The sequence below is a fragment of the Dermochelys coriacea genome, chromosome 6 (assembly GCF_009764565.3).
Source record: "Dermochelys coriacea isolate rDerCor1 chromosome 6, rDerCor1.pri.v4, whole genome shotgun sequence".
Lineage (NCBI taxonomy): Eukaryota > Metazoa > Chordata > Testudines > Dermochelyidae > Dermochelys > Dermochelys coriacea.
The window spans coordinates 127,682,713-127,701,695 of record NC_050073.1 but is presented as its reverse complement, the minus strand read 5'-3'; the positions used below and the strand labels follow the sequence as shown (position 1 = coordinate 127,701,695).

The following is an 18,983-nucleotide window of genomic DNA, read 5'->3' as shown; positions in this document are numbered from 1 at the left end:
CCCCACCCCACACTCAGAACCCATCCAAGAGGGAAGAATGGAACCTCTTGAAAGTGGCACCATTTGCCCCAGCTGGGGACAGCCCACATTAAACCCCGAACACTCTGAATGTTGGTATCCGTGTGTGTGTGTGTGTGTGTGCGCGCGCACACATAGGTGGACATGGCAGGTGGAGGTACTGTGATGCTTTGGGGAACCTGAGTACAACATACATATTCTGGTTAGTAGTGAGTCGTTATGCCATTGTTATGATGAAAACAGCTGGATGGGGACTGCCCCTCTGTCTCGGTGCGTCCGCCATTGCTGACACACCTTTGAGCATGTACCTTCCAGACCATGGGCGAGAGCGAGTCGTCGGAACTCAAGGTCCATCTGTTCAGGGTGAAGCACCTTGGGACAATGGGTTTGCTGGAGTTAGGAGAAGATACTTCCTGTCTGAAAGGAGAGTGGGAATGGAGAGAGTGGAAACCCCCAAGCAGGACAAAGACAGAGGTGACAAAGCCAGGGGTTAAAGGACTCGCACGGGCAGGTCAGAGAACCACATAGGAAGTTTGGGCAGGAGACAGGAAAGGAATGGAGCAGCCAATGTCAGAGGAGCTGAGCTAGGGGACAGAAGGCTCCATATTTCAGGAACCCAAGACATGCACTACAACAGAAGGCCACTGGATGGTCCAGGATGACCCTGAACACAGCCCAAAGAATGCTCTGGAGTGGTGAGGAAACTGAGGCAGGGAAACGCATGTAGAGCTTAATTTTGCCTTTATCTGTACTTTCTGTGCTATAAAAGAACGAGCAATAATGGTGGTAGAATCCTGTGCAAAGCTTCTGTGCATCTTATAAGTTATGCCAACCGCATAGCCTGTTGAAAAGGTAAACCAGAAGGCTCACCCCTGTGATTGGCTACCTGTAAGCTAGAGGGAGAGTCCGAGGGCTCCACAGTGGCTCTAGGGGCTGGGCAGTTGGACCACATGGTTTCAGCTCTCAGGAGAGGATGCTCGCTAGAGGATCTGCACCCCAAGAGTGTGTCTAGGACCCAAAGTGAGGCAGTTCAGACTAAGGGCTTAAAGCACACAGAATCCACCAGCTGGATCCCCTCGCAGCAGCCTGGCAAAGACAGGTGCTTGGCTGGACTGATTGATGTGTAGTCCATTTCAGTAACGTATGACCAGGTCTCCCTTAAACCGAAGCTGGGACACAGACTCTCACAGCACAGCCGCTAATGACCACGGTCAAAGAAATGCATTAATAATTCATTATAAAAAAGACTATCCTTTTCCCTACGGAGCCTGTCACCAGCCTGACCTGGCAGAGGTCTTCTTCTGCCCACTGGCCTACACCTATCAAAAGGCAGCAGCTAAGAGAGGCTTGAGCCAGGGAAATAAATGGAAATCAAATGGAGAGGAGGAGGACCCTCTTCAGCACCCCCTGCAGCTACACACGCCGCTCAGTGGAGCCTCCTGAGGCTACACGAACTGCAGGGGGTTTCTCGTTTTGTTCTGTTTCCCATGGTTGGCTAATACCTGGCACAGCTGAGAGTTCTGGCTGAGGCATTTCACGCCTGCCCGGTCCCAAGGAGGCACCTGGAACTCCATCCCACTTCCTGCTCCACTAACCCCACAATTTCCTAATGTGGGCAGGGGCAGGGATTTTCCCACCTCACTGAACCTCAGTCAGCCAGGCAGGATACTGATAAACACTGAGCTTTTCCCGGCTGGCAGATTCACCCCAGAGCTCAGCCCGTGGGAACACAAGGCCTCCCTGCACCAGAGCACTGACTGGAGAGGGACCTTTCACAGCAGTGGCATGAGGGAGCAAGGCCCCTGCCATCCCAGGCCTCTGGAAACAAGCAAACCAATGTGGTGCAGTGGAGAGAGACACTCAAGCTCCTCTCGAACTAAGATGTACACAAAGAAGGGGCAGAGCTGGCCAGGCAGAAGGGAAGCTCCCCAGATTCTCAGCACCTTCCCCAGAGCTGCCTTTGGGAGGAAGGATGGGGTGGAGAGACTCTAGTCAGCGCCATTCGGATAAGCAGCATTCCCGTTTTGGGGCACTTATCCAAACTGGACCTCTGAACCTCTACAGACTTGTGCCCCAGGAGAACTGCCCATTGCAATTCTCTGTATGGCACAATGCTACAGGCAGGAGGAAGCAGCAATATTCTTCTTGGCCTCCATGCCATGTAAGCCGGCAACAATAAGCCAGGCTGGTTGAGGAGAATGGAGAAGATTGTTAGAATTCACTAGACAAATTACCTGATGCTCTGCTTAGGAATCAGGCTATTACGGAAAAAGAAAGCCAAGCCTAGGACAGTCTGAGAGGCACATCCTTAGCAAGGAAGACAGACTATTTCAAAGACACTGATTTATAAAAGTGAGCTCAATTAAACCAGAGTGCAGAAATTAGTGGATTCAGAGTAGCAGCCATGTTAGTCTGTATTCGCAAAAAGAAAAGGAGGACTTGTGGCACCTTAGAGACTAACAAATTTATTTGAGCATAAGCTTTCGTGAGCTACAGCTCACTTCATCGGACGCATGTGGTGGAAAATGTACCAAATGCATCCGATGAAGTGAGCTGTAGCTCACGAAAGCTTATGCTCAAATAAATTTGTTAGTCTCTAAGGTGCCACAAGTACTCCTTTTCTTTTTGCGAAATTAGTGGAGTCAGCGAATTCCTTTATTACCTGACTGTGCATCCCAATACTGTGCACACTGAAGTCCTTGCTGGCCTCCTTTAAGATGAGCTTATCTGAAAGAGAACAGCAGTTCCTTTAAAAAGAAACCAAACTGTCAACAGGAAAGTGCACGACCAGGACAAACCTTTGATTCTACAAAATGTTGCCATAATAGCTACAGGTAGTTAAAGTTCCACTAATTATTATGGTTTCATCCATTCCCCTCATCTCCAGCTATGGGTAACACACTCTAGAGGATAACAGCCCACTACTGCTACCAGGTAATGGTAGCTCACATAGCACCAACCCATGCTTTGGTGCTGAAAATCCTGAGTTCAAATCCTTCTAACAACCCGCATACAGAGCTGCTACTATGCACATAGGAGAAAATCCTTCTCTGGTCGCTATAGTCCCTCACTTCCTCTGGCAGAGGGAAGTAGGCCAATTCTACCATACATAGGGGCAATATAAGAACGGCCATACTGGGTCAGACCAAAGGTCCATCTAGCCCAGTATCCTGTCTTCCAACAGTGGCCAATGCCAGGTGCCCCAGAGGGAATGAACAGAACAGGGAATCATCAAGTGATCCATCCCCTGTCGCCCATTCCCAGTTACTGGCAAACAGGCTAGGGACACCCTCCCTGCCCATCCTGGCTAATAGCCATTGATGGACCTATCCTACATGAATTTATCTAGTTCTTTTTTGAACCCTGTTATAGTCTTGGCCTTCACAACATCCTCTGGCAAAGAGTTCCACAGGTTCACTGTGTGTTGTATGTCAGTTTGCCAGCTCTAGCCTAGGTCAAAGTAAGTTTAAAGCAGAGAAAACAAGGTTCTACTTTAGTCCCACTGAAGTCAATAGGGGTTGTGTCATTGACTTCACTGGGAGCAAGGTTAGGATATTCCCTGACAAACATGATGGCCTTATCTATGACAGGTTTCAGAGTAGCAGCCGTGTTAGTCTGTATTCGCAAAAAGAAAAGGAGTACTTGTGGCACCTTAGAGACTAACAAATTTATTAGAGCATAAGCTTTCGTGAGCTACAGCTCACTTCATCGGATGCATTTGGTGGAAAAAACAGAGGAGAGATTTATATACACACACACAGAGAACATGAAACAATGGGTTTATCATACACACTGTAAGGAGAGTGATCACTTAAGATAAGCCATCACCAACAGCAGGGGGGGGAAAGTATCTATGTAAAACCCCCTACAGGAACTCCAGGGGAGTTAACACATTAACAGATCATTATAAACTGACTAGCAGGTAACAAGAAAAGGAGTACTTGTGGCACCTTAGAGACTAACAAATTTATTAGAGCATAAGCTTTCGTGAGCTACAGCTCACTTCATCGGATGCATCCGATGAAGTGAGCTGTAGCTCACGAAAGCTTATGCTCTAATAAATTTGTTAGTCTCTAAGGTGCCACAAGTACTCCTTTTCTTTTTGCGAATACAGACTAACACGGCTGCTACTCTGAAACCTGTAGCAGGTAACAGGTTGCATCTGATCTCAAATGCCAGTCAAATCATCCATCCCTAGTTTGGATAAGGGCCTCATGTTTCTGTCCCTCCCGGAGGGATAGGGGGAAATACCAGCACTTCCCCACTCCCATCCACCATGCACTCTTATGAGCTCTTTGCAGGTCTTCTTGAGTGAGAAGGGAGACCTTGCAGCCTGGTACTCTTTGGGGAGGTCGGGTGGCGAAATAACTCCACTCAGCAGGAGGGCGTATGGCCAGTAGACTCAGTCTCTGCCACCTGTCCTCAAAGGATGAGCTGTTTGTCACTATTCTGGAGCAGAAAGATGTAGAAAGGGTCCACTGGGTCCCACTGCAGAGGTCGCATCCAGCCCAGAACACTTGGAAGTACTGTGTGGCCAGGACACTGGAGTATCCCAAAACTCAGCTCTGGGAGGAGGGGGGCAGTTTGGGAGAAGAGCTCTCCAAAGTTCAGATAACAGTACTATAGGACACAGCCTCCTTGCCAATCCAGTGCAATCTAGCTGGATCTTCAGTTGTCTGTCTGTCACTGTCACTTATCTCAACACTGAAGCCTTTGGGAACCACACGATTGTCAACCAGATAGCAACATTCCTTGGTAAAGACACTTCACAATTCAATGGTTTTCTATCCTAATATATCTGTACCAAGAAAGCTGCCAAAATCCGAATCAGGTCTGAGGGACATGGCTGCTGAGTTTGGCAATGAGTATCCTCATTTCTGATCTTGTCCTGCCACTGAACATGGAGCCGCTGATGAAGATGGTGAGAATCATGCAAGTCAATCCACCACCCTTCAGCCTTCCTGAGTGCCCACATTTCACTGCCATACAATAGAATTGCCATAACTGGGCTTCCCTAGATCCACAACTAGAGCCGTCTTGATGTCATAACATCTCCACCGAGGCTGCGGAAGGGCCTGCTACATGACAACAGCTGTTGCTATATAAGCGTCCACATTTTTCTAGCGCTGTCTAGAACACCGCCCAAATATTTCATGGTTGACAGCTGTCAAACTCCAACCTTTAGGGATGGTCAAAGTTCCAGATCATCATGTGCATCCACAAGGATACACGATGCGCAGTCCTGTGTATGTATCTGCCAGGCGCTCCCCCAGGAACATGGGGGAGGATTCTTAACGTCCCTGGTTTGGAGAGAAAGGACAACCCTTGCACGTAATTCACAATCTTCCTTTTAACATTTATTTTACTGACGGATGTTAAGAAGAATGTGGAAGAGGATCTTGACAGTTTGCGTCAGGGCAACTCCATGACAGAAACTAGATTATTAACTTAGGGAAACAAAAGGTTTCAGTAAGAGGCTGGCTTCTCCCCAGCCCCTGAAGGACCCACTGCCACAGCGAGACTCTCTTTCCATAGACAAACAAAAGCAGTTCCTTAGCTCCCCTGGGCTACAGTTCCCAGGGGATTTGCCTATTTGACTCCCTCAGTCTCTCTTACTTCAGAGCCTACTGCAGGACTTTTCTGTGCTCTGCCTCCCCTGGCTTTCAACCTAAAGGCCATTTTCCGCCAGCAGGTTCCCACTGCCTCTCCTCCCAGGGGACTCTGGCAGCATCTCCCACAACTTCCAGCTGCCTGTTCCCCCTTCCTGACTGACAGTCTAATTCTTTACTGCTCTCCCCTCTTAATTAGCCAATCTGGGAGCCTGTTCTAGCATAGGGAGCTGGACCTGCTTCGTTTCAAGGGGCCTGCCACTCTGTTACATTCTGCGTGTATATTTTTTGCAACAGGGAATAAAAAGTGCCCAGTGCTCTAACATGCTGAATGTAAAATGTGTGTTTAAGCCAGAAAGAGATCTTTACTCACACTCCGTGATTGTGTCCTGGGAACTTTTAGTCATTGTTCAGCATATAGACTGGAACTAAGAAATTTATGCTGAACATAACAACTTTGCTGAAGGTAAAAACCAATTCAATCTGTTTCCAAATGATTTTTGGAGTGGAAGGAAAGGGGAAACATTTCTGTCGTTAAACTTTGTTTAAATATTTTTTCTGTTCCACTTTCACACCTGGATCCAGTTTTTAGCTACAATCCAGTATGATAGGGAACTGAAAGGGAGAAAGAAGAATTTGCACGGAAAGGTTGGGTCATCCATAGAAAAGAACCCTTATTAAGTTGTTCTCTTTTTTATCTCTGTAGTCCACTGATCCCATATAACTGAGATGACTGGTGGCTTATTGAGGTTGTACATCTTGGGCTGCTGTAAAGGAAATCGCCTCCTTGCTCCAGGACACTTGAGCCTGAGAAGATAAAAGGAATTGGTGAGCAGCAAGTCAGAAAAGTCAATCCACCACTGCTTACTACAGTGTTGTAGTATTTTAAATTTGGCTTTGATTTAGAAAAGGGATTTCTATTTAACTCTTGCTGTTAAGTTTAGTGTTGTCGCTGTTCGTTTCCTTTCAGTGGGAAAGAGGACCGCAAATGTTTTATCATTAGAAAACTGCATGCGGGATAGCCGTGCAGTACTGGTGTAATTTCAGAGGCCCAAATGTTCCATTTGCTCACAACTACTGTTACATTGAATGAATCTGAAAGATCTATTCTTGTTTGCTTCATAGCTAGAATTCGCTTTTGCCTTATCTGTAAATAACCTGCAGGATTATATGAAAAAAGCTCATTGCAATATCAAGGGCTGTTTAGTGACCAGGTGAGAGATGCCTGCACAGTGAAGAAGAATAAAACACTATGAAATAACACCATATTCAGGATGCCAGATAATCTTCATTCCCCTGTGTTATTATGCCATCTTGTCACTGAAAATGGTGATTTTATGTCAAACAGCTATGCTTTAGTTAATGACATTTTCCAACACAGAAAGTGGCAATTATTACATAAGAACATAAGAGTGGCCATACAAAGGTCCATCTAGCCCAGTATCCTGCCTTCCGACCGTGGCCAATACCAGGTGCCCCAGAGGGAATGAACAGAACAGGGAATCATTAAGTGATTCATCCCATTCTCAGCTTCTGGCAAACAGAGGCTAGTAGCTAGTGGCTAATAGCCATTGATGGACCTATCCTCCATGAACTTATCTAGTTCTTTTTTGTTTTATTGACAAAACCAATACATTCTTTCAAAATTATTGGCTCAAGGGATTTTGATTACGATAAGGAACATGAATTCCAGATTAACTGAGTATGTATGTATAGGAGACTATATTTATTGCATGAGAAAGAAAAAGTGTAAGTGTGTGAAAGAAAAAGTGAAGGAAACACAGAAAGAGAAGTGTAATACTCCTTAATATGCTGATACACAAGCCAAGCCCCCCACCCCACAGTGTTTTAGTCACGGGTATTTTTAGTAAAAAAGTCACAGACAGGTCACAGGCAGTAAACAAAAATTCACAGCCCGTGACCTGTCCATGACTTGTACTATACACCCCTGACTAAATCTTGTGGTGGGAACAGCTAAGGGGGATGGCCCAGGGGGCGCTGTGGGTGCTCAGGAAGGGTGTGGCCTGGACGGGGGGGGGTGCTACAGGTGCTCGGGGGGGGCAGCCCAGGGGTGAGGGGATGCTGCAGGTGCTCAGGGGAATCCGTGACTTCCGTGACCTCTGTGACAAACACGGAGACTTAATAATAAGTCTTTTCCAAATCCTTTATTAATTACATCATTTCTCTGGGCAAACCCGGAGTATAATGTCAATGCAATTACCTGGAATTTAGCAACTTAACTCCAGTGACATTGATGGGAGGCAGCCAGCTCAACTCTCCCGTGCGTTAACGAAAATCACCCTTTAAAGAGACAATGTCATGGCACCTTCATAAGCAGATTTTGTATTTCTTATCACTGCCGTCCTGAAAGGGGAATCAAAAGAAGTCCCAGCATCCTCTGGTAATTCAGTTAGTCCTTTAGGTTCAGGGAGAGGCACCGTTCAGCAATGAACAGGGCCAAGGTGGATTTAAGAATAGTTCATTCATTTACACAGCATTTCCATATAGAAACATAGCATGGTCCAGCAGATAGAGCACAAGACTGGAGGCTAGATAGTAATCATGGGCAAGTTACTTAGCCTTTGTGCCTCAGTTTCCCATCTGTAAAATAGAGATAACGGGTAAAATGGTCAAAATGGCGAAGGGATTTAGGCTCTTAAACCCTATTTTTAAAAGTAACTTAGGCACTCTGGAGACTATATCTAATTCAAAAATTTATTGGGCTTAGGAGGCTAAGTCACTTGAATAATTTTCAGATTTTACTCACTGACACTTCCCTTTCCAAGCTGCAGGAGAAAAGCAGTAGGCAAGTGGTTAGTATTACTTTAGGTATAACTTTGGGGAGCCCTTTTCTAAAACTGTTCCAACTGATGTTTTGCACCTATAATTTCCTAGGGCAATCCCACCCAGGTTCCTGCCCAAAAGTTTGGGAGAACAATAAGAGATGGTCTCCAAAGCATCTGCCCCAGTTTTAAAACTGAGCACAGTGCATGGTGGGAGACCACTTTCAGAGTTTAGTTTAGTGCAATGAATTCTCATGCAGTACAGACATGATTCATCAATCTTATGGAGCCAAACAATCCAATTCTGCACAGCCAGAGGGGACAGAACCCTGCAGGTCCTCACCTGTAGGGCGCAGAAGGGAGTGAGTGCTAGGCATCACTGGGACAAGGGATCATGGGATGGCAAGCCAGAGACACAAGGGCTGGGTCCCCAAAACACTAGGGGGAAATCTGCACCAGAGTTGATATTGACTGAGTCAGTATTAGCTTTCTGCTTCTCCCTCTAGGTGTGGAGATCAGATGTCAAGGATTCCAGGGGCCACAACAACTCAGGAATCCATTGGAGATGCACTGCCAGGAAACCAAAAGACAACGGGTGGTCTCCACATGGAAGGCCCAAGTCTGAGGGATCCCATGGGTTTGAGGACAGAACCATCAAGTACTTCCTCAGAGGCTCAAACCCTCACAGAATTTCTTCTCCCCTCCTGTTTTCCTTTCCTGCGTGGTGAACAATTTGACCCACAGTTGAGCACAGTGCTGTCAAGCTCAGGGCCTCTTTTTCCATGGCCTTGCACGTCACCTGTATAATACAAGTGCAAAAGATTGCCATTCTGATTCAATAACCTTTTACACCCACTTTGCACAGGTGTAAGTGACTACAGATGGTGTAAAGCTGCAAAGCATCAGACCCTTCAGTGCCTTGGTTCTAAGATTTCCTCCAAAATCTAGGAAACACCAGCATCCAATCTGCCAAATGCAAAATAAAAAAAATGCAGAGAACATGACATACTCACTTTTCACAGCACCAGTATTCATTGCTTTCAATGCCGATAATACCTCTGTGAGATGCCTTCCTCTCTCTTTGAGTGAAAAGGGTTGAATTCCTGTGTGTTATCTGCAAACGTGTGCCCATATAAAACACAATAAGCCTGAGAAGCCAGGCTGGGGATGTTTAAAATAGTAATCTGTGGGCATTTTACTGAAGCAAGTTCATGAATAAAACCCATATTGTCTTACAGCAAAATGTTATCATGGAAAAACAAACTTTTGGAGCTGATAAACCTTTATCAGCACTCCCTGCCAACCTGAACAGATAGTCATCATACTGAATGCTACCACACACTTGCAGGAGTCAGACGTGGAAGCTTTCAGCACTAGAAACATTGTTTCACTTGTCACCTTTATCAAAACAGTGCAGAATAGAAAAACCACTTCAAGTTTGAATTTCAAGTTTGTTCCTATGCTGCAAAGGCTCCATGCAATTCATTTCTGTCTCTCATCTGCACCAATTTATTTCTAATGCATTATTAACCAGCACTTGGATAGTTTGATATATGTTCTAGGCATTTGCACACAACTACAAAGGGCTCAATTCCCGCCTCATGAACAGCTTCTACCAAAGTCAGCAGGAGTTGCATACCCTGCTAGAAGTACAGGTGCATAGGGCTATAAGGATGTACAGTGGAGATGCATGGCTATATCTCTAAGGACAGCTACAGTAGATGTACTCCTCTAAACCTGTGTTATTTTTCCCACAAGAAAATTAATACCAGCTTTCAGCATATGTTCAAGTAATAATAACACTTCCTGCTTCTACAGCAGGATCTCAAACCAATTTACAGATGTTAATAAAGTAAACGTCATGGGCCCCAGTGAGATGGATACGTATGGGCTGATGCAGAAACTGAAAAGCTTTGTGGCTTGCCTCAGGTCATACAGAAGGTCACATGGGAGACCCAGAAATAGACACTGGAGACCTGGCTCGTAGTTCCCTTCTCTAGCCACTGGACTCTATTGCCCTCAGACTAGTAAGTGATTTCAGTAAAACAAATAGAACTAAAATCCAAGCAGATACACTGCTTTCGGGATACAGTGCACCCTCAGATACACATGCTGCGCATGACCCAGAGGAGCTGGGCTAGGCCCAACACTGGTCTCAACCCACCTCTCTTGCGTTCTGATCCGAAGGCCAGTGAACCATTCAAGAAGGCTGCCCAGGCACGAGGAGCTATTCTGGCAGTCACGGGGCACGGTGGGTCAAACGATGTCCTGGCTATATCCCGTCGACCGCACACCCCTCCTGACAGGCTGGAAGAAGAATCATAGAATCATAGAATATCAGGGTTGGAAGGGACCCCAGAAGGTCATCTAGTCCAACCCCCTGCTCAAAGCAGGACCAAGTCCCAGTTAAATCATCCCAGCCAGGGCTTTGTCAAGCCTGACCTTAAAAACCTCTAAGGAAGGAGATTCTACCACCTCCCTAGGTAACGCATTCCAGTGTTTCACCACCCTCTTAGTGAAAAAGTTTTTCCTAATATCCAATCTAAACCTCCCCCATTGCAACTTGAGACCATTACTCCTCGTTCTGTCATCTGCTACCATTGAGAACAGTCTAGAGCCATCCTCTTTGAAACCCCCTTTCAGGTAGTTGAAAGCAGCTATCAAATCCCCCCTCATTCTTCTCTTCTGCAGACTAAACAATCCCAGCTCCCTCAGCCTCTCCTCATAAGTCATGTGCTCTAGACCCCTAATCATTTTCGTTGCCCTTCGTTGTACTCTTTCCAATTTATCCACATCCTTCCTGTAGTGTGGGGCCCAAAACTGGACACAGTACTCCAGATGAGGCCTCACCAGTGTCGAATAGAGGGGAACGATCACGTCCCTCGATCTGCTCGCTATGCCCCTACTTATACATCCCAAAATGCCATTGGCCTTCTTGGCAACAAGGGCACACTGCTGACTCATATCCAGCTTCTCGTCCACTGTCACCCCTAGGTCCTTTTCCGCAGAACTGCTGCCGAGCCATTCGGTCCCTAGTCTGTAGCGGTGCATTGGATTCTTCCATCCTAAGTGCAGGACCCTGCACTTACCCTTATTGAACCTCATTAGATTTCTTTTGGCCCAATCCTCCAATTTGTCTAGGTCCTTCTGTATCCTATCCCTCCCCTCCAGCGTATCTACCACTCCTCCCAGTTTAGTATCATCCGCAAATTTGCTGAGAGTGCAATCCACACCATCCTCCAGATCATTTATGAAGATATTGAACAAAACGGGCCCCAGGACCGACCCCTGACACCGGCTGCCAACTAGACATGGAGCCATTGATCACTACCCGTTGAGCCCGACAATCTAGCCAGCTTTCTACCCACCTTATAGTGCATTCATCCAGCCCATACTTCCTTAACTTGCTGACAAGAATGCTGTGGGAGACCGTGTCAAAAGCTTTGCTAAAGTCAAGAAACAATACATCCACTGCTTTCCCTTCATCCACAGAACCAGTAATCTCATCATAAAAGGCGATTAGATTAGTCAGGCATGACCTTCCCTTGGTGAATCCATGCTGACTGTTCCTGATCACTTTCCTCTCCTCTAAGTGCTTCAGGATTGATTCTTTGAGGACCTGCTCCATGATTTTTCCAGGGACTGAGGTGAGGCTGACTGGCCTGTAGTTCCCAGGATCCTCCTTCTTCCCTTTTTTAAAGATGGGCACTACATTAGCCTTTTTCCAGTCATCCGGGACTTCCCCCGTTCGCCACGAGTTTTCAAAGATAATGGCCAAGGGCTCTGCAATCACAGCCGCCAATTCCTTCAGCACTCTCGGATGCAATTCGTCCGGCCCCATGGACTTGTGCACGTCCAGCTTTTCTAAATAGTCCCTAACCACCTCTATCTCTACAGAGGGCTGGCCATCTCTTCCCCATTTTGTGTTGCCCAGCACAGCAGTCTGGGAGCTGACCTTGTTAGTGAAAACAGAGGCAAAAAAAGCATTGAGTACATTAGCTTTTTCCACATCCTCTGTCACTAGCTTGCCTCCCTCATTCAGTAAGGGGCCCACACTTTCCTTGGCTTTCTTCTTGTTGCCAACATACCTGAAGAAACCCTTCTTGTTACTCTTGACATCTCTTGCTAGCTGCAGCTCCAGGTGCGATTTGGCCCTCCTGATATCTTTCCTACATGCCCGAGCAATATTTTTATACTCTTCCCTGGTCATATGTCCAACCTTCCACTTCTTGTAAGCTTCTTTTTTATGTTTAAGATCCGCTAGGATTTCACCATTAAGCCAAGCTGGTCGCCTGCCATATTTACTATTCTTTCGACTCATCGGGATGGTTTGTCCCTGTAACCTCAACAGGGATTCCTTGAAATACAGCCAGCTCTCCTGGACTCCCTTCCCTTTCATGTTAGTCCCCCAGGGGATCCTGGCCATCTGTTCCCTGAGGGAGTCAAAGTCTGCTTTCCTGAAGTCCAGGGTCCGTATCCTGCTGCTTACCTTTCTTCCCTGCGTCAGGATCCTGAACTCAACCAACTCATGGTCACTGCCTCCCAGATTCCCATCCACTTTTGCTTCCCCCACTAATTCTACCCGGTTTGTGAGCAGCAGGTCGAGAAAAGCGCTCCCCTTAGTTGGCTCCCCTAGCACTTGCACCAGGAAATTGTCCCCTACGCTTTCCAAAAACTTCCTGGATTGTCTATGCACCGCTGTATTGCTCTCCCAGCAGATATCAGGAAAATTAAAGTCACCCATGAGAATCAGGGCATGCGATCTAGTAGCTTCCGTGAGTTGCCGGAAGAAAGCCTCATCCACCTCATCCCCCTGGTCCGGTGGTCTATAGCAGACTCCCACCATGACATCACTCTTGTTGCACACACTTCTAAACTTAATCCAGAGACACTCAGGTTTTTCCACAGTTTCGTACCGGAGCTCTGAGCAGTCATACTGCTCCCTTACATACAGTGCTACTCCCCCACCTTTTCTGCCCTGCCTGTCCTTCCTGAACAGTTTATAACCATCCATGACTGTACTCCAGTCATGTGAGTTATCCCACCAAGTCTCTGTTATTCCAATCACGTCATAATTCCTTGACATCACCAGGACCTCCAGTTCTCCCTGCTTGTTTCCAAGGATTTGTGCATTTGTATATAAGCACTTGAGATAACCTGTTGATCGCCCCTCATTCCCAGTATGAGGCAGGAGCCCTCCCCTCTCAGACATTCCTGCCTGTGCTTCCTCCCGGTATCCCGCTTTCCCACTTACCTCAGGGCTTTGGTCTCCTTCCCCCGGTGAACCTAGTTTAAAGCCCTCCTCACTAGGTTAGCCAGCCTGCTGGCAAAGATGTTCTTCCCTCTCTTCGTAAGATGGAGCCCGTCTCTGCCCAGCACTCCTCCTTCATGGAACACCATCCCATGGTCAAAGAATCCAAAGCCTTCTCTCCGACACCACCTGCGTAGCCATTCGTTGACCTCCACGATTCGACGGTCCCTACCCAGGCCTTTTCCTTCCACGGGGAGGATGGACGAGAACACCACTTGCGCCTCCAACTCCTTTATCCTTCTTCCCAGAGCCACGTAGTCCGCAGTGATCCGCTCAAGGTCATTCTTGGCAGTATCATTGGTGCCCACGTGGAGAAGCAGGAAGGGGTAGCGATCCGAGGGCTTGATGAGTCTCGGCAGTCTCTCCGTCACATCACGAATCTTAGCCCCTGGCAAGCAGCAGACTTCTCGGTTTTCCCGGTCAGGGCGGCTGTGCAGGAACCTTACAGGTGCCTTGTGCTGCCAGGGCAGCTCGTAGCAGCCAGAGCAGGGCCCCACAGGGACTCGGTTCACAGAGTCTCCAGGGCATCTCCCAAGCTCGCTGTAGCAGTGATGGATTACTGGCTCTGTTTGTTCATAGGAATCAATCCGACCACAACATGCATGTTCCACACATTCTGCATTACAATAGACCACACACAGTTAAGGCAATGATACATCTTAACAGGAAGCAATAAGGCATAAAGGGGAAATCTCCACCTTTCACACACCCATCCTGAATGCCACAAAACCGGAAGAAGAAAGTCAATGCAGGGCGCCTGAGAAGGAGGTGTATAGTTTATGCATGCTGAACAGCTATGCTGTGTAGGGGCTTCCCACACACTGTTGTGGAAGCCCCAGAAGGTCCGTGGCTAGGTAGATACACAAGCCAATCCCCCCCACCCCCCACTCACACACACAATGGGAACTGTAACAGAAGCAGGGGTTATTGTGGTCCTGAACCTGCAACTTTAGCCAGAGAGGGGTTCCACTAGCACTCCAGGGAATAACAGGAAGGCTTCCATAACCCCTGGACCTCTTGAGCTGTGTGCTGGAGAAAGGGTGCAGGCCTAAAAGAATAAATATTCATCAAGGTATAACACATTGCTGAATAGTTACTCTTTTTGTTTAGTAATTTCAATTGACCTCCAAAATAAATTTTAAAACCTGCTGACTGTCAGGGAGACTAGAGGCCACCAGCCAGATACTCAGTTCCCTCACCAATGCTTTCTCAGCAGCTTTCAGAGTAGCAGCCGTGTTAGTCTGTATTCACAAAAAGAAAAGGAGTACTTGTGGCACCTTAGAGACTAACAAATTTATTAGAGCATAAGCTTTCGTGAGCTACAGCTCACTTCATCGGATGCATTTGGTGGAAAAAACAGAGGGGAGATTTATATACACATACAGAGAACATGAAACAATGGGTTTATCATACACAGTGTAAGGAGAGTGATCACATAAGATAAGCCATCACCAGCAGCGGGGGGGTGGGGGGGAAGGAGGAAAACCTTTCATGGTGACAAGCAAGGTAGGCTAATTCCAGCAGTTAACAAGAATATCAGAAAGAAAAGGAGTACTTGTGGTACCTTAGAGACTAACAAATTTATTAGAGCATAGATGCATCCGATGAAGTGAGCTGTAGCTCACGAAAGCTTATGCTCTAATAAATTTGTTAGTCTCTAAGGTGCCACAAGTACTCCTTTTCTTTTTGCGAATACAGACTAACACGGCTGCTACTCTGAAACCTAAGAATATCAGAGGAACAGTGGGGGGGTGGGGTGGGAGGGAGAAATACCATGGGGAAATAGTTTTACTTTGTGTAATGACTCATCCATTCCCAGTCTCTATTCAAGCCTAAGTTAATTGTATCCAGTTTGCAAATTAATTCCAATTCAGCAGTCTCTCCTTGGAGTCTGTTTTTGAAGCTTTTTTGTTGAAGGATAGCCACTCTTAGGTCGGTGATCGAGTGACCAGAGAGATTGAAGTGTTCTCCAACTGGTTTTTGAATGTTATAATTCTTGATTTGTGTCCATTCATTCTTTTACGTAGAGACTGTCCAGTTTGGCCAATGTACATGGCAGAGGGGCATTGCTGGCACATGATGGCATATATCACATTGGTAGATATGCAGGTGAACGAGCCTCTGATAGTGTGGCTGATGTGATTAGGCCCTATGATGGTATCCCCTGAATAGATATGTGGACAGAGTTGGCAACGGGCTTTGTTGGAAGGATAGGTTCCTGGGTTAGTGGTTCTGTTGTGTGGTGTGTGGTTGCTGGTGAGTATTTGCTTCAGATTGGGGGGCTGTCTGTAAGCAAGGACTGGCCTGTCTCCCAAGATCTGTGAGAGTGATAGGTGGTCCTTCAGGATAGGTTGTAGATCCTTGATGATGCGTTGGAGAGGTTTTAGTTGGGGGCTGAAGGTGATGGCTAGTGGCGTTCTGTTGTTTTCTTTGTTGGGCCTGTCCAAGTATATCCAAGACAGAGACACATAGCAGTTTGCAGATCAAACACAGCATCTGGTTTAGCATGGTTTTCAAATGGCATTAAGTTTAAAGGAGCCCAGATTGTGCTGATTGCTTTGGTCCATCGTAACTTGTTCCACCTCATTAAGTGTCAATGGTGGAGCAAAATCTGAAGCAGTGTGAATTCAGGTTGCCCATTATAAGACCTCAGGGAAAATAGGTTATTTCATCCATGTTAAAAATATCTGGCAATCCTTTCTTTGAACAGCTGTCTCTCCCCCATGCTCTGGGAGCAATGATATGAAATTTGGTAGGAGGACAGCCTTTGTGTCAGGGACGTGCCTTTTGCCATCCTCATGAAAATTGCCCAAACTTGGCCAACGTATAAGCCTTTGAAAAATTGCTCAGTGGAGACTTCTTTGATTTTAGCAGCCTAAACCTGCTAAAATCAAAGATGGAATGGATGGAATGTGAGGATGCACATTCCATCCTCACTGAGTACGCTCCAGCCTCTCTCGGCCCTCAAATGTGGCTGGGCTGAGTATTCATTATCCCCCCAGAGCAACTGAGCATGGTCCATCCCTCACAGCTCCCAGGTGTGGTGGGAGTGGGCATGTTCCATCCCCACACAGCAGTTACGCACGCTCCACACCTTCAGCTTTCCTATGTGTGACAGGACTACACGTGTGCCATCCCCACAGAGTGACTGAGCATGTGGAATGAACAGTATGTGATCAGGTAATTAAATAATTCATATCCTTGGGGGCTAAATTCAGGTTGAAAAGGTTGATTCTGGCATTCCCTAATTTTTGAGCACTTGACTTTGCAACTTTAATAATGTTCTTTTCATATTGTGTGTGTGTGTGTGTGTGTGTGTGTGTGTGTGTGTGTGTGTGTGTGAGTGAGTGTGAAGTAAAAGTTGTATATAGTATCCATATTAAGCAATTTAGTCTTTCCTTCCATTAGCAAGGCATTCTTAAGCATGCATCGGAATCTGTAGTTTAATTGATTCAGAGAGTTTATTGTCCTCAGTCGGTATTTTAAAAGTCTTTTATAAAAGAAAATCCATTTTTTATTCTGAATTATAGAAAAAACACAAGCACATTTCAAAAAAAAATATTTTCATTTGGCAAAAGCTTTCTTAGGCAGCAAGCATCGATTTTCTCTGCCACTAGAAATAATTTCTTTGACAAAATAAGCACAGACCAGTGACCTAATTCTCATCTCATTTGCACTATTTTATGTCAGGAGTAAATCCACTGAAGTCAATATAGTAACATAGATGCATAACTGCTAGGAGACTGTAATGAGACTACAGCTCACTTCATTGGATGCATTACTGGAAAGCTTATGCTCTAATAAATTTGTTAGTCTCTAAGGCGCCACAAATACTCCTTTTCTTTTTGCAAATACAGACTAACACGGCTGCTACTCTGAAACCTGTAATGAGACCGTATCTAGTCATTTAGGGTACATCAACAGTAGATTTTTAGTCCTATTTCAACTCAAGTTACGCCTTAGATCAGAGGTGGGCAAACTATGGCCCACAGGCCACATCAGGCCTGTGGGACCGTCCTGCCTGGCCCCTGAGCTCCCAGCAGGGGACGCTAGCCCCCGGTCCCTCCCCCCTGTCCCCATTCCCCACAGCCTCAGCTTGCCGCACCACCAGCACTCTGGCCCACTCCTCCTGCAGGGCAGCGTCGCGGCGTGGCTGGCTCCGGCATGGTAAGGGGGCAGGGAGCAGGGGGTCCCGGGGGGCAGTCAGGGGACAGAGAGCAGGGGGCGGTTGATGGGGTGGAGGTTCGGGGGGGCGGTCAGGGAATGGGAGCGGGGGGCTGGATAGGCATGGGAGTCCCGGGATGCCTGTTAGGGGACGGAGTGTGGATAGGGGGTGGGGAAGTCAGGGGACAAGGAGAAGGGGTGGGGGTGCCAGGAGGGGGCAGTCAGGGGACAAGGAGCAGGGGGGGTTGAATGGATCAAGAGTTCTGAGGGGGGCAGTCAGGGGGTGGGAAGTGGGAGAGGGCAGATAGGGGGTGGGGACCAGGCTCTTTGGGGAGGCATAGCTTCCTACCCAGCCCTCCACGTAGTTTTGCAACCCCAATGTGGAACTCGGGCCAAAATGTTTCCCCACCCCGGTCTTAGATGCTAAATTAGACACTCCACGAATGTTTTGGGTTTACCTCAGGGAGAATAGACACTGTGACACTGGCAGACCAGGTGCCAGCTTTGGCCAAGGCTATAGACACCAGCTTAGCACTGACAAATTCACAGCTGGAAACCAGATCAGCTCACCTATCTGTTAGCATTGTTCAAGATCGGTGTTAGACTTGCAAGAATGTGTCTAGTGTTTAGACTCAATAAAATGCTTGTAACTTGCTGCATGTGTTAACCTTACTTGTAATGTCAGTATCCCACACTAATATAAAATATAAGTTTGCTTTATAACTATAAAAGTGCTTGCTCTGAACTTGTGAAACTAGGCAGAAAGAAAAGGAGTACTTGTGGCACCTTAGAGACTAACAAATTTATTAGAGCATAAGCTTTCGTGAGCTACAGCTCACTTCATCGGACGCATTTGGTGGAAAAAACAGAGGAGAGATTTATATACACACACACACACACACACACACACACACACACACACACACAGAGAACATGAAACAATGGGTTTATCATACACACTGTAAGGAGAGTGATCACTTAAGATAAGCCATCACCAGCAGCGGGGGGGCGGGGGAAGGAGGAAAACCTTTCGTGGTGACAAGCAAGGTAGGCTATTTCCAGCAGTTAACAAGAATATCTGAGGAACAGTGGGGGGTG

At 46.8% G+C, this 18,983-nt stretch overlaps 1 long non-coding RNA gene across 1 annotated transcript in view; it reads right to left on the bottom strand.

Annotated features, from left to right (window-relative positions):
• Positions 1-5,355: 5,355 nt before the first annotated feature.
• LOC119857736 overlaps positions 5,356-18,983 on the bottom strand; it is a 30,410-nt gene continuing 16,782 nt past the window's right edge. The window contains exons 2-5 of the long non-coding RNA XR_005293685.1: positions 10,575-10,717; positions 9,424-9,524; positions 7,849-8,228; positions 5,356-6,434 (exon numbers count right to left, since the gene is read on the bottom strand). This is a non-coding gene — a long non-coding RNA (uncharacterized LOC119857736). The remainder of the gene's footprint in view (positions 6,435-7,848; positions 8,229-9,423; positions 9,525-10,574; positions 10,718-18,983) is intronic.